The 16,840-nt window shown below is 42.1% G+C and overlaps 1 long non-coding RNA gene across 1 annotated transcript; it reads left to right on the top strand.

The window, feature by feature from the left end:
- Positions 1-5,233: 5,233 nt before the first annotated feature.
- On the top strand, positions 5,234-15,817 carry LOC140217405 (uncharacterized). The gene is made up of 2 exons (XR_011893969.1): positions 5,234-5,298; positions 12,623-15,817. It is a non-coding gene; the product is annotated as an uncharacterized lncRNA (long non-coding RNA).
- Positions 15,818-16,840: the final 1,023 nt, after the last annotated feature.

Raw genomic sequence — 16,840 nt, 5'->3', positions numbered from 1 at the left:
ACCAGGCAGGATTCCGTAAAGGCTACTCAACAATAGACCATATTTGCACTATCAATCAGGTGATAGAGAAATGTGCGGAATATAACCAACCCTTATGTATAGCTTTCATCGATTACGAGAAAGTGCTTGATTCTGTCGAAACCTGAGCAGTCATGGAGGCATTACGGAACCAGGGTGTAGACGAGCCGTATGTAAAAATACTGAAAGATATCTATAGCGGCTACACAGCCACCGTAGTCCTCTATAAACAAAGCAACAAAATCCCAATAAAGAAAGGCGTCAGGCACGGAGATACCATCTCTCCAATGCTATTCACAGCGCGTTTACAGGAGGTATTCAGAGAACTGGATTGTGAAGAATTGGAGATAAATGTTAATGGAGAATACCTTACACTGTAAACACAAATGAGCCCATATGGGCGTTTTAACAGTTGATATGCCATTTTTCCCCCCTAGCTTAAAATGAGTACTCCCACGAGAAGAAGTAAAATAAGCTAGAACCATTATTGTACCCCCGACCCCATTTGATGGGGCATTGCGGTTGTAAAATGGGGGTTTTCAAGGAATAACGGTGGCGTAGGGGAAATTGAGACGAGCCAAACAGAGAAAAGAATAAGTCAGCCATGACCAACAAGGCAGTCAGCCGCAGCGACAATTTCAGTAGGATTATTTCTGCAGTCAGATTCGAAATATCCCGCGCAATGTGTGTCGGCGCTGTTTTTCTGTTCGGAGTAGCCGCGCCTTGGTGCTGCAGAGGACGCAAGTCGGAACTACGCGCGGAGGAACACCAGCCTTCGGAGCGCGCGCGCGTGCGTTGAAAGCTGCGATCGAGCAGCCATTTGCCAGCGACGGCACATTCTTCTACCGTGGTTGATGTTTCTCACTGCTTTGAACCCCCAAGACTTCACGGTAAGTGACTTTGAACGATTATTACATGTTCTATGAGTGTGCATGTGTTCTAAGTGAGGAGACGCGCTGATATGACTTATTGAAGGTCTCGGTACAACATGGCGCGACACTTGGGCGTCCAGAACCATTTTGCACGATCATTGTGTTTCTTCGAGCTTTGTCGTAATCGAATCGACTTGAGTGCTCAGAGTCAAGCGAGTGTACTTAAAAATTAGGATTTTATATAATGAGGGACTTTGCCGCGTCTTTAATTGGGCGGATGTGAGCATTCGACATGATCCCCGAAGCGCAAGCCACTACCATAATAGTTACGTGCAGTGCGAGGTGAGCTAAGCTTCGCCGCCTAACCACGGCCTGAAAATGTGGCGGCTCGTTAAGGGTTTACTGCGGTGCGCGTGTGTGAGTGTTTGTACAGCGATCATTTGAGCGAGAACCGGCGGCGCTTCTTTGTGCGCGGTATCTGCTAGCTGGCGCGTACGTGGCGCCAATCCCCTAGCTCGTGCGATTGTGTGCAGTAGGTCGCCCACTTAGCGCGCATTGTGCAGATTTGCCAGTACGCTCCTTTCTATCGTCTGTGTCTCTTCGCACCCACGTCGTTGATTGTGCAGGCAGTGCGCGACTGCGGCACGTAGCATGTAGAGCCTGCGCCCGTCGACTTTGATCTACGGGCGTGAAATGTCGGCGGCGCGTTTGTGGTATTAAAAGCGTGTGGTGAGCTTCCAACGGCACTACGGGTGAACGCTGCATGAGCTGCCGGTCAGAGTATAAGAACCTCTTTATTGTTAGCGTACTGCTTGGCGGTAACAGGTGTCCTGCTTGGGTTCAGATTACTGGATACGCCGTCACTTGAACCTCGGCGGCCGGAGCAGGTGAGTACCAGTGGCGGCGGCACCTCGGCGGGCAGAAAACGGTGCCCGTGCCGTGACGAGATATATCAATTTACGCGATAGCATTGCCGATGATAGGTCATACGGGCGCGTCGCTCCATGCCTGTGTTCTTTGCTGAGGCCGCCACTACGCCTGCGGTGCACTTACTACGCTATATCTATATAATCGATGCTTGTTCAATGTTGTTATTCAACAGCTGGCGCTGTGCTCTGGATACCTGAACTTGTTTAATGTTTAATTACTTTGCTGCTGTGCCACTGCGTATTGGGTACAGATATTTAGTATTGAATTCTAGGCGCCAAATTCACACAAAGAAGTTGCGCTTTTCAACTCAGGATCATATCACACATCACAGCGTCATCCTATATTGCACGAGTATTAATAACAAAATTTCTGTTGCTGGTGAAAAAAAAAAAAGGCAGACCGATCAACCTGTAACCTGTATCTGTGAGAAAAATGTGCTTCAAGTCCGCCATTGTCTATAAAAAAAGGTACTACCTTGGTATTCAATGTCAGTAACACTCATAAGTTATGCATCCTTTTGTGTGAAATAATTTGTCTTAGAAGCCATTCATTGTAAGGGATCAGTAAACATCTCATAGCTTAAGTAGTGCATATGTGCATGAGTTGGGCAAAGGTATTGGTTTGTAAAGAGCAAAGCCATTAAGATATAAAATATTGGCAAGCTTAGTTTAACAATAAGCTGACGAATATACAAAACCTAATGTAGCAGCAGATGTTCTCCAAGATAAGCTTGTGACCAGCTTTTTTGTGTTCTGTGTGATCATTGTAGTGTCAAATTTTTCATTTTTATTTCAGGACTGCGGCTGCGGTCGTTTCATTGCCAACTGTGAGGATGAAGCAGCTTCATGGCCGGAGATCGGGCGCCTCCCATCAGTTTCCCTTTTCAGCAATAGAGGCCTTGGTATGCTCTTACCTAGAGTTTGCTTTTTTACCCTGTATGTTTTGAGCGCAATGGCTAGTTTAGCGGCATTACTTAGAGTGATTGGTGTGACACCTGTTCCATAGGAGGTATGAAGGTTATCCCACGTAACTTTAGCAAACTTTTAAAAATATGAATATGCCACCTAGCTGCACAGAACCTATGTAATGTTGTTTCCTGTCTCTTGGAAATACTTGGATTTGCTGCATTTTGCCTAATTACCTAATTAGTCTTAATCAATTAATTAACTTCTCAAATGTAATTAGATAAAAAGTCTCAATTATAAAATTGTAGAGCAACGTGAAAATTTCCCAGTACAGCTATCTGTGGCTCAATATGTGCTACATAATGTGTTTTTAGAGCATGAAAGAAGCCTGAGAATCTCGCAAAGTGCCTTGAGTATGTTTCTGTGTGACAGCGCCTGTGTTGTGTTCTTCCTTCAGTCCTCGTATTTTGCGCTGTACTAACAGTCGACCTCGAGTGGCCATTCCCGTGGCAGTCTTGCATGTATTGAGTGCTTGCCCTGTATAGGCATGTGTGTTTCCAGTAAGAAAAAAATACTGAAGGAGCCCAACGTGATGTATTTCAGGACAAGTGTATGGTGTAAATTACTATGTGACAATAAAATAAAGTGAAACAAGACTTCACAGTAGAGGTATGCAGGTGTGTGCATCAGCATAATGACGAAAACCTCATGCAAGTTTAGAAAAATATTCATTAAGTTAGTTTCTGTCATTCTTCTCTGTCACATTATTATTGCAAAAATGTGCTCTCTAGTATTGCACGATTAAAAATACAGTTCAAATACATCATTTGCTGCAACCTTGACATTCATAGCAACATAGAGAGGAATGGTTAAAAATTTGCTTTGCTTCTCTGACCTTCATTTTAGGTCCTTCTCATGTTTGCTAAGCTTCTTAAACTATCATAGACCCCCTCCAGGGTTTACAGGCAGCTTGAGCACATTGTGCCATATTGTGGAGAAGCTGCAGAGGTCGCAGTGTGTATAGTGGTGTCCGGTAAATGCAAGTTTATTGCAAGATGCATTATGCTCAGTACCAATTATATTAAGTTATAATTTTAGCAAAAATCTGTTTTCCAGATATATATCAATGTGTCTCCAAAGAACTGCACTTTTTAAAAGAGTTGCTCATTCTCTGTCTACTGTTTGGTGTTGTTAAATGCATGTATGTTGGACAGCATAGTGCTTGGCCTTCAGCTGAAGGTAGTAGTGTAGGTAGTAGGTAGTTGTGTAGCAGTAGAGTGGTAGCAGTAGTAGCTTTATGCATGTGCATAAAGCTGCAGTAAGCCAAATGTGAAAAGATAAGGGCTAATACGATACAGCCACGTAGCAAAATTTACGCAAGCAAACTGTTTGATGCAATCCCTAGGGAAGTAAGCAAAAATATAAGAATGTGCTTATATGATAAACAGTACCTATGTTTCAGGCGCATGGCCTTCTACCGCCATATTCCATAACAGTTCATTATTTAACACTTCAAAACTACTTGCCCTGTTTATGTCTAACTGCTCTAAATTCGAAAATTTTCATTGATTGCACTATGAAGGTTTTGGCCGTGGCTTAAGTTACTGCCAGAATTAAATTTATAGTTGTGGCCGTCCTATGTGTGATAACAAAAAGCCATTTTGGAACCAGGTGACTGTTATGCAGTATGCTAAGTGTGCATATTAGAACAGCCACTTATATTTTCATTGTAACCATGTATAAAGTATGTATGTACACATCTCGAAGCCATAGACGGTGTACTCTTAATTGGAGGTGTTATTCTGTGGAGTAGGTTTTTTTGTAAGCATTGTCTAGAATTTGCACTACATTAAGGTGTAGTGAAGCCAAGCGAAAAATATTGACAAAATGGCTAAAGTACATTCTTAAGAGTATTAAGCGCACTTAGATGACTTCACAGCATGTAGTAAAACAAAAATGGGAACTGAAGTGCTTAATTTTTGTTCATTATTACCATATGGCACCAACATGCAATGAAGACAAAAGAGGAAGAGAAGTGAAGTGCACTAAAGGGCAACTCGCTCCTGATGGGAGCTGCATTCACATCTACATGATGCATGCAATCTTTGAGTTATAGCAGCAGCTAACCACCTGTTCACTTTGTTGCACATTTGTATTGTTTATGTACTAAGTCTGGCCCTGGAAGTGTTAAGCAGTGCCACGTGTGGCATTGGTGCTGCATGCAAGACATCCTTCTAACCACAGGTGTTATGTATTATGTAAACCTAAGTTCTTTTAAATTCATGTAACCCACAAAAGTTCCATTTGACAGGATGTGCCATATTTGCCACCATTGCCATGAGTAGCATTGGCTGAGAGTCACAGGGCGAGACGTTAACCTTGCTCAGCTATTATGCAAACTATTATACATACAAATGTGGTAATTAGTATACATGCCGAAAGCCTCACAGAATAAAATTTTTTATTCGCATCTTACAACGATTGTTATTTTGCTTTAACTCAAGAGGCCTTTTTACCTGCGTTGCATCCTGTGGCTGGACCACTCCAACGATCTCGGCGGAATCGTTACACAGGTGTGTTCTTTTGTGATTCTCAGTACTGATATTTTCTAGTTTACGTTCAATGTAAATGCACAGATCAAATGAAAAACAGGTTAAAAGATGAGCTCACAGGCACTGTATCCAAATGTTTGTTAGGAAGGAAAATCTTTTTTACAAGTTGTCGTTATAGCAACACAAGAGAGTGTGCACATCACACCACCAGTACCTAGCAAGCAACAGCATTATACCGTAGAAGAAGCCAAAACATCAGGAGAGAACCTGTACTAAACTAGAAACTGTATTAAGACCTTTTCGAGGCTTAAACTATTTCTTGGGTTACTCTGTCTAATTGCTTGAACTGAACTGACGTGTCCTGCAAAACAGTTTGCATTCGCATTTGATACAATGTGCAGCAAAATATGAACAAAGGGCTGCAATACTCTAAGGGCCTACTATTGAAGTTGCAACCAGTCTTCCCAGTGTACTGCAGCCTCAGGAACATGAAATGTGGTACACTGTACCCCATGCACACACAACAAATTTTAATCCATGGGCATCTGTACACGGTGCTTGTGCAGGACTGCGCAACTGAGTGAAACAGCTACGTACATCAAGACTGTATTGGGAAGCCACCATTTTTTTCAGTCAGTGTAACAGTCCATAAACATATGGATTTCCATGAGCATTTTGTCTGCCACACTTTTCTTTGTCGTTTTTTGTGCACTCCAGCTTTTATGGCTGCAAGACACTTCAGGCTGGTTGAAGAGACAGTGGTAGCCTAGTAGGTGGCCTCACAAAGTTGTTATTTTGATTTTTAAGAGCCGACTTGCTTTGGACAATGCTGAATAACACATCAAAAGGCACGGGATTATTGACAAGGTTAGAATGACTTTGAAAGAAGTTTAAGGCTTCTTTTTAACTCTGATCTGTCTGCTGAGACCAAATCATGTCAGCTTTTAATGAAGCAATGTTCAGGTTGGAAGGCTGCAAGGCTGTGTGGGTACTCAAACACCATCATTGCTTCATATAGCTGAAGTTGCTGTGACATCAAGGCAGAAGCAAATGACATGGCAAAGGAAAGGTTGGTCGACAAAGGACTCATTGGCAATTATGTAGGTTCAAGGGCTATTGCACTGAGTAAGAAAATGTGTTCCTGATACAGCGTGAACAGTGTTAATGCTGAAGAACAAACTGGCACCATCTCCCCAGTCCTACACAAGCACGTGCATAGAAAGGGATGCCTGTTGGCCTTGAGGGCCACCACTGGAGGGATCACCTGCTATCGCTATGGCATAGAATGTGACATCAGATGACTATAGTTCACACCTTTGCTGCAGCTCGCTGGCTGGGCAATTGAAGCCTTGATTGTAAGGATGAAAAGTTTCAATCACAAGGTGGCAATTTAGTTGCCAACTCTTACAGCATGGTTCACTACTCAGTGCTGCAGTGCTGGACGTATTTGACCAAGCCTGGTGCGAGTTCTCATGAGTACCCATGTTCAAGCTGCCGCTAGATACTTAGTTGATGAAGTCACTGAAAATGAAATTTGGTCATCGAAAGAGTCATGAAAACGATGCACACAAGGCTTGTAGCGTGCTTACTTGGTATGACCTCAGTCAAGACACCCTGCAGCAGAAGTGTGGATTGAGGAGACAAAAATATAAGCTGTTCAAGTTCCACATATAACAAACTGATAATAAATCGCCGTTCAGCAAGAACTCCGGCAAAAGGGGCAAGCCGCACTCCCCACAACGAATGCTATAAAAACAGTACTGTTATTGCGGCAAAATTGCCTATAGCTCTTTTGATAGCTTGATAGCTGGTAGCTGGTAGCTACTTGATGGTAGCACTTGATAGCTGGTATCACACAATGTTTTCTATTCCACGGAAATATTCCAGCACGTGGGGGCCACAATTCTCCTAGAGGCCAATACAGACACAGGTTGCCAGCAAGCATGGACTAAAGATTTTTCCGTTTGCGTTGATGTAGTCTACCACATTTTGTTTTCTTGGGTGCGCAGTCACACTGGGGTAACAATTTTCTGCCTGAATATTCATCGCAGGGAGCACTGCAGCCAGCTACAGTGAGTTTTTTGTTCACACCTTGCCACAGATGCGACAAGATGTAGACTTGACCCATTTTTCTAGGCACATTTCTTGGGTTCAAGAAAGAACACAGAGTTGCTTAAAAACTTTATTCCTTCTAGATTTAAGGCGTGGGGCCAGGTATTAACCATTGTTTTAAGAATTTTACCAAACCGGGAAAGATTCTTTCTTGAAAGTCTTCTCATATCAGCTTGATACAGTCCCTGGCTTAGTATGGGTGCATGTGCTGTGGCTGTGTTTTAGTCTGTTTAAAAGGTCGTTTTTCTTTTGAGTGTTCCAGTCGCAAAGAAATCACAAATATATTTTGATTTCAGGAACCCTTGTGACATCACACAATTCCTTTACATGTTGCAACCAAGCTTATTTTTTAAACACATGCCTTTCTTTCAGCATGAAAAAAACATCTTAGATGAAACAAGGCAAAAATGGCTGCTTATGCATTTGTACGATATTCCAACTGAGAGGGGTGAAAAGTAATCAAATGTTCTACTTTCATAATTTTTCTACCATGTGTACAACATTTCTTAATAGGCATGAAGCAAATTCACTTTCATCACTAGCCTATTACAGAAGCAAAAAATGACAAACTGAGCTTTTAAGGGGGCCCTCAGAAGGGCCCAGTCCGTGCGTCTTCTTTTCTAGCGCCATGGCGGTGAGCGCAGCTGAGCACATCTGCAGCCTGCAACACCCTGTTCTAGAGGTGATCTGCTGCGTGTGGAAAGACTAGACGTGCTGATATGGCGTGGTATTATGTGCACAGTCTTCCCACGTGTTTAGTACACGGGGTTGTATAATCTGTAGTTTCAGAGATGAATTGAAGTTTGAGACAGACAAAGCATTCGCCTCCACTGCCAGCACTTTTCATGATAGTGTCGTTCCACTGTGTGTGGCAGTATCAAAGAGGACAGGGTGGATGCGAAAGCAAGGCTGGGTTTGCTTCATGCTACCTATGTGAAGGTATTGTTAACACACCGTGAAACCGTATCTTTGGTCGCTGACTCTCAAATTCAAAATTTTTTTCTCATTCAGATTTGTGTTTTCTGACTGCGGCCCTTTCCGTGGGAAAACAATCCATTTGCAAATGTACTTATTTGACTAAACGGTCGAATCTGAGTGCAACAAACCAAATCGCTGATTTTAGTGCATTCGTTATGTTGGGGTTCCTTTGTATATGACTCCAGAAAAAGCCGACCATTGTCTGCTCACACTCCGCCGTGCCCGCCCATATAGGAATAAACTTAATTTTGGTTGGCCACGATGCTTATCGGTGTAGTAGCTGTCGTGTGTCCACCCATACACATTTTGTTGGCTTCCCGAAAACCTCAAAGAACAGCTGCATTTTGCTTATGTGCATTCACTAATCAAATAAGTACATGTTTGCTAGAATCCCCATAATATTGAGTCAGCTGGTCTGCTTGAAAATGTTCAAAATATGGCAGTTAGATTTGTAATAGGAAGTCATACTAAAAGGCTTTGTATTACTGAGAGTGAGGGTAAGCTGCAATGGCAGGATTTAAAAGACTGGGAAATCTCTTCAGTTAAAATTATTTCAAGCATATACTGTTCCAAACATGTAGAGATAGAGAAATTCATATCAGGCTATCATCATACCTCACAAGAAAGAGATTACACTAAAAAGGTTTATTAATTTCCTTTTACTTATAGGTGATGCCTCACATTGTTTTTTCCTTGGACCAAAGGGACTGCAAGGTTTTTCAGCCTGCAATTGTTTGCATAGTTTTCAAAGATAATTCCCTCCCTGCTTTGTGTGCTTGATTTGAATGTAAGTTACATTACACAGAATGTACACCCCCTGCAATGCCAGTACAGGCGAAGCAGGCACTAAATGAATAACCACGAAAGGATTTTGGAGCGAGCAGAAATGGCATGTGCAATAGATATGCGTAGATGTCCCGTTGGTGTTGCTGTCACACAAGAAATTGGGATATCGAGGAACTGAGCAAAGTAACTACATGTGTGCTTGCCAAACTATAGCTGTCATTTACACCTTGATTGTGACTTAGCTACCAAAAGAAGTTTTTTTGTCTTGTTCTTTTTCTGTTAAAATGTACTTTTTTCTTTGTCTACTTTCATTTGGGTTTTTGTAGCCATATTGTGCACATGTGACCAATAATGCCGTGTGGAAGTTAGTGGTTGTTGGTATTCCTCACTGCCTGCCGTTTGTTCAATGTGTGTACTAAAGTCAATAGAGCACCAACCAGTATAAACCAGTGTGTTGAATTTGTTTTCTTGTTTTAGTACAAATGATCTGACTGGTTATGTGCCCAAATAAACAATTAGATTATGAAAACAAAGTTCATCAGAACATGTCATGCATTTTACTTATAATTACCCTATTTCAACTGCAGAACCCACATATTAAGGCATGTAGATTTAAGTAGAACAAGTCTTTTTGCAATCCTTAGTTCTGAATAGGTGAGAGCAGTGCTAAGGACACAAAGTGAGTCCACATAGATAAATGGCATGGTGCACTGTGCACTGACTAATAATTGATGTGTTTTTGCAACAGACAAGCAAGTAAATATCCAGTAATGCCTTGTCAAAGGCACGAAAGCACATAAAGAGGCAGGGGGTGGTCAGATACAAATGTGCCATGGTTTCAGGTTTGTTAACAAGCATACCACTTTTCTGTAACTTCTGAGAACAGGTGCTGCGCTGACACATTATTCTTTTTTTTTCTTGTTGTTATTTTGTGGGATTTGATTAGTTTCTGGGTTAATGGTTGCTGCTTTCGCTAACATGTTGCACGTATGAAATTTGGGCTGTCATCTGCACTGTTTACACTGTATGTACTCTTATGATCACATTATAGTGGTGCTTAATCGTGAAGGCTCTCATTCAAATATAAGCTTGTCTGGTCTACATATGCTTTCCTTCATGCCAAAGGAATAAGATATACTATGTTTGTGTCAGAAGGAAAGAAACTGAGACTGGTGTCTATTATTGCACATAAATCTATGCTTAGTTGCGTTAACATTTTTGCATAATTTCAACAACTTATTTAGTGCATTTCTGTAACATTCACACTCTTTCTTATCCACTTAGGTGTAAGGAATAAAGGCAAAAAAGTAAAGCATTGCAGTGGATTTAACTTAATGCTCTTGATTCTTGTTACCTTCTTGATAGCTTTTCTATTTGGAAGAGCATATATACAAAAGCATGTTTTGACCAAATAGGCTGCTGTTTGGGAGGCTTTGCAAGCACCACTATAACGTGACAAAAGCAGTGTGTGGCCATTTGGTTATATAAATTCTGGTGTAATGACACCACAAAAAGTAAACAAAGATATGTACGCACATGACACAAGCACCGGATCTCACTTCAAGCTTTAAAATAAGGAAACAGGCAATATTTAATAACAGGTGGAGACATGATGTGATGATATCTGTTAAAAGAAATTCTTTATGCAGTGCAACTAATGGACCACTTATACATTCGTCATTCTTTTTAAATGTTGCAAGCCACAATTACCTTGCATGTTGTCAGGTCGTAATACCTGGCTACAACGCAAGTTTTGTGGAACACAGGACCGCAGTCACATTCTTTGCAGTATTCAACATTGTATGATGGAGGATTGTTTCACACGGATGACTCATACTCCCTCAATTTCCCTGATTTCGCATTAATAGAGCATCCCATCTGTCCAATGTGGGCACGGCCTTATGATGGCAGCAGACTACACAACGCTTGCGGCCTAGCTCACTAGATGCATATTGTGCTTCAACCACAACCAACCTTTTCCTTTTTTTGGCTTCTGCCTTTTATTACAGCACAAAACTTTCCTAACAAGGGCCTGAGAAAACAATGATTTGCACAACTAAATTAGGCATGAATATGGAATATAATGAATGAGATGAAGTAAAAAAGTGGTTGCAGTTGTTTCGTATGCATTTGTAATTTTCATGGGTAATTGTGTAGCTGGTCTCTACGGGCAAAAATTTTTTTTCTGTATGAAACATGTGATGAGAGATTTGCTCTGATGAGAAAAAGAGACAAGCCAGGAAAACAAATTAATTTGTTGCGTGCAGCACAATTTGCAGGCGGTGCACTGTGCAACGGAGGTTATGTACAGTCAGCCATTCCCATCCAGTCATGCTTGCATTGCATACACACATTGTATTAATTTGAGATTGCGGCTAATGAAGTTTGTGTGGAATAACTCTAATTCGCACATAGTGATGCACTGCAAAATAGATTGGTTCGTTCCTGTGTTCATCAAAACTCGTAGCCAGAAATTATGAGCAGATGTACATAAGATGATTAAGCTTTGACAGATTAGCACGAAAAAGACAAATGCATCAGTCATTCTCAGTTACATTGCACAAAGAATTTGTTTTTGAATTAATGACATCACCTTCTGTCACTCTGTGTTGTATATGATGTCTGTTTTCTTGTTAAAGCGAGACTTGAGGTTAGGCACTTGTGTCCTACATGTCTTTGTCTTCGTTTGCTTCTGTGGTGCCATTACACCAGAATAAGTCCATGACAGGAGCTGCCAGTCTATGCATTGGGTTCAGTACGCCTGGCGGCCTTGAATGTGACGAGTGCGAAGTAGCAGTAAGAACTTCAGAAGGGTAGAATTTTGTGTCGGTGGTGCATATTACAGTATGGTGAAGCGCTATAGATGGAACAGTGTGAGGCGAGACAGATGGGAAAGTGCTACAGACAACTGTGAATGTTTACTGGAAAGTTTCGCTGCAGCGGGACAATGCATGCGTTATCCTGGTGCAGCAAAATTTGCCAATGTTCATAGTTGTCAGTAGCACTTGCCCATCTACATTACACTTCACCGTACACTAGTAGCAGTAACAACAGCAACTAACTGACCCGAGCAATAATGAAAGCCCACAGAATTGCCAAATTGTAGGAGAAATGTTTCAGTGTAACACATGTTTTGTTAACTGGCATGCAAATGTCATACATGTCTGCGAACCGATGATCAGATGCATTTTTCATGCACATACATTATTTTGTACAACTGCTTCCTGCTTTGGTTTTTTATGGCTTTTAGGAAGCATTCCAAAGTACTTAACTGTTTGTCTGTTCTAAAATTGAATCTGTTCTCAGCCAGCACTATGTGGCATTACTGCATAAGCCCTTACTTCGTCAGTGTCCTTCGCACTGTTCCCAACTAAATATGAATAACCAAATAACCATGTTTTTAAATTTTCAGATTATGAAGAAAATACTCTTAATATGTATTTCATTAGAAAAATTTTCTCAATTTTAGGAAGAAGTCTGGCTGGCCCCAAGCCTGGTGCAAAATGAAGAAATGGCACTCCACATCAATTCATGTTTACTTGTCGTCATAACCAGTCTGTTAGCTTAATTTTTGGTTCTTCCTATTGAATTCTCAAGAAAGGTACCAACTCTGTCATTCATTGAAAACAAATTTTTGCACTTGGGGATGCAGCCATGCACAAAGCCTTTGAGCTCATTAATATCTTTATTTTTTAAAGAAAGTGCAGCTCCTGCGTGGAGCAATAGGTTGAATAAGACGAGGGTAAATGAAAAGATGGCGAAATTAGTCATCAACAGTTGTCCAACAAAGGAAGTCTCAAGCTGGAGGCAACATCTTTGCAAGAGAACCAAATGGCTCCAGCCTGAGACATTCGTTGTTCAACCTGGCAAGTCTCCTTCTTGAAATATTTCCTCTAGCCTGAGACCTATATCCATTCCACCACCCTTGACCAACAATACACCTATACATTTGGTAACCCATGGAAAGGTAGCAAATTCACATTCAAGGAAAGGGAATGTAGTGTGCACCCTGGAAGGTAGCATGAACAGTATTTTATTTACTTAATGAAATGCAGATTTGCTGTCCAATTACTTTATTTTGATCCCCGTTTTATAATTGGACAGCATGGTTCCTCAGAGAGAATAATAATTCGAAGCTCACACAATTTTGCTCCTTTATGTCCGTTAAATCTGTCCTGGTTGCTACACTATCAGCCCTGTCTGCAATTGCATAGCAGTGTTTTGAGCATGCAACCAAATTCAAAAGAATAGTTAGGCTTCTACCTCAGAATGTTTGCTACTGTGTTGCAGCTCGAATTCTATGTCTAGGTGGTCACTGTGATGCCATGTGCTTTTTAAATAAGACCAATATGCTATTTGAAGGACAATTAAATGCAATCTCAAATGACCTCAGCTCGGGGAATGACACAATTGGAGGTCAATGTGATAAGGAGGATTTTATTTCTGAAAACAAGGCACTTAAACGGGAGAAAGCATGACTAATTTCGTCTAAAGATGCTGCTATTGGATATGATCAGGGAAGGTACTTGTTCGTGGCTGCATTTGCAACATGTTACATTGCTGGCTTTATATATTGCACTGGGTACAGTGAAATGTTGCTGCTTGCACAATATTCAACTAAACATGGTAGCCATGCTAATGTGTCCATGCAGAACACAACTCATCCACTATTATGGACTACAGTGGAATCTCGATAAACGAAAATCGCTTCGAAACTGCCGCTTAAATAGGACACCATCCTGATAATTGGTTGGCTCTCTGCAATGTCTCTCAGTAAATATAATGCCTGGTAAATGGAACCGATTTCCCTGGCACCTTGAGGCTCCATTTAAAGAGCACCCACTGTAAAAATATAGGGGGGATCGTGTTTGGAACTTTCGTAAATGTAGTCTTAAACAAAACCGCATTTCAGTGGGAGCGAAATGCAAAAGCAGCCGTGTACTTAGGTGCATGTTAAAGAACCCTAGGTAGTCCAAATTAATTCGGGGTTACTCGCTATGGCATGTGTCATAATCAGAAGGTGAGTTCTGGTTCGTAAAATACAATAATTTTTAATAGCTTGCTCAGAAATCCAGCACTAAATTATGTAGCTCGTTTGTGATGAGTCCCAATTTCTTAATTTAGTACTTTGACATTTATCATATTTGTGTGCTAGTCCATGCAAAATACCACTGATCGGCCTCATTATACCAGCCACTGTTAATTAGGAATGGCTTAGTCAAGCAACTTAAACTTACAGCACAAACACCTAAGACGAACCACAAAAGGAAGATACGACACACACTGGTGCTAACAACTTCTTTATTTCTTCGTCGTCGATGCAATATAAACCCTAGGCCACACTACCGCGCAGGCACTCAGATTACATTACAGAGATCTGCCAAATTATCACATACGCAAGCGTAGGAAGTCAAATTCAGATGGATGCAGGGACAAAGATATCTCACTAATGCAATTATCGCCCTGCCTTTCTTGTGGTAGGCCTCTAAGGCAAGCCGCACATGCTCATTCTTGCTTTTGCCAAGAATCGACGTCCCATCAAGTTGTGCCTCACAATTGTTGCAAGAGTTTATATGCGCACCAAGGTGCGCTCCTCTATCTACATTTTTGTTTACTTGTTGCGCATGTTCTCTGAGTCGCTCATTGACGCAATGCCCTATCTAGCCAAGCTATGTCTTACCACATGAGAGTGAATGGTATAAACCACGCCGACCGCGCACAACACGTATGAAGCATCATGCCGAATTTGGCATCCTCCTCTGCCCTCTCCGCAGGTGCGGGAGCATAGCTTTAAAAGCTTGTTCGGTGCAGAAAACGCCAAAGGAACACTATGCCTGCAAGCAATTTTCTTGAGTTGATGGATGACCTTATGTGTTTAAGGGACCGCGCAGGGAACATGCACAAAAAGTAAACAAAAATGTAGATAGAAGAGTGCACATTGTTGCGCATATAAACTCTTGCAAAAATTGTGAGGCACGACTTGATGGGACGTCGATTCTCGGCAAAAGCATGAATGAGCTTGCGCGGCTTGCCTTAGAGGCCTACCACGTAAAAAGGCAAAATGATAATTGCATCAGTGACATAGCTTTGTCCCTGCACCCATCTGAATTTGAGTTCCTACGTTTGCATATGTGATAATTTGGGAGATCTCTGTAATGTAATGTGTGCGCCTGTGCAGTTGTGTGGCCTAGGGCATATATAGGTATGCATCAACGACGAAGAAATAAAGAAGTTGTCAGTTAGCGCCAGCGTGTGTCGTATCTGCCTTTTGCGGTTCGTCTTAGGTGTTTGCGCTGTAAGTTTTAAGTTCAGAATTATGTACCAACTAGGCCAAATGAAGTTTTACTCTTAGTCAAGCGAGCTCAATATATAGTCTGTGCAAAAGTGTGGAGTGTCAGTACAAAGTAACAGTTCAAACACATGGCTCTGTAGTTACAGTTCAGTATGAAAGGAGATAAGATTTCTTAGCATTTCTTTCATTTACTAATTTCATTGTGTTAGGACATGTAGAATACTAGCAACTGGCATGCTTACAATGTACAGTGCTCTTTTTTAAAATCCAGACAATTGTTTTACTGGGGCAGAAATGTGCTTTCTTTCGGGCCCGGGAGTGAACATATTATATTTCTTACATTTGGTGTAAAATAAATTTTCTTCACTGTCAGTGTGTCTCGTGCATTTTTCCTTTCAGCAAGTAGCAACTGCTCTCGAAGGCGTTTGCTGGCCTCGGAGGCACTGCCGATAAGCTAGGACGACTGTATAAAAGTTTTGCAAAGAGGGGCTCTGTGATGAGCGAAAGGGAAAAAAAATGAAGACGTGCGGTGACGGGTTCATTCGCCATTGGACCACGTGTGCGCGTGACTTGGTCGATTCAGCGGTGGCCCTGTGCCGTCGATTGGACCACGTGTGGCGAGCCCGCGGCGAAATGCTTCGTGGCGGTACGCCGCGCCTATGCAGCAGCAGACGGAACACCGCAGGCCAAGGTGTCGGACGCCGGCGTTCGCTCCGAGCAGGTGCGACGCCTGCTCGGCTGGCAGCTCACGGACGCCCGAGTTCCCTTGAGCCTTGATCGCCGGCGTTCGACATTTCGGCCTGCGGTGTTCCGTCTGGTACTGCGTAAGCGCGTGACCCGCGCCACCATGCATTTCGCTACAAGCTTGCTGCACCTAAACTAAAATGCCTTTAATTCCTTCACAATACTCCCATTGTACCTCCCAGTCAAATAGGGGGGGGGGGTGAAGTGGGCGTATTACGGTACCCCCGTTGTGTGCCCAATTAATGCCTACGTCAATGGGAGTTTTATCGTACGCCCTTTCAATGGGAGCAAAAAGATGTACAAAAGGGAATGCGCTAGAGGACACGCAAAAAAGGCCCATCTGGGTGTTTTCTTGTTTACAGTGTAGTAACTTGCGATTCGCTGATGATATTGCCTTGCTCAGTAACTCAGGGGAGCAATTGCAATGCATGCTCACTGACCTGGAGAGGCAAAGCAGAAGAGTGGGTCTAAAAATTATTCTGCGGAAAACTAAAGTAATGTTTACCAGTCTCGGAAGAGAACAGCAATTTAGAATAGGTAGCGGGGCACTGGAAGTGGTAAGGGAATACATCTACATAGGGCAGGTAGTGACCACGGATCCGGATCTTGAGACTGAAATAATCAGAAGAATAGGAATGGGCTGGAGTGCTT

This window comes from Dermacentor andersoni, chromosome 4 (assembly GCF_023375885.2).
Source record: "Dermacentor andersoni chromosome 4, qqDerAnde1_hic_scaffold, whole genome shotgun sequence".
Classification (NCBI taxonomy): domain Eukaryota; kingdom Metazoa; phylum Arthropoda; class Arachnida; order Ixodida; family Ixodidae; genus Dermacentor; species Dermacentor andersoni.
The sequence above is the reverse complement of the archived record's forward strand: the minus strand, read 5'-3'. Positions and strand labels throughout refer to the sequence as shown.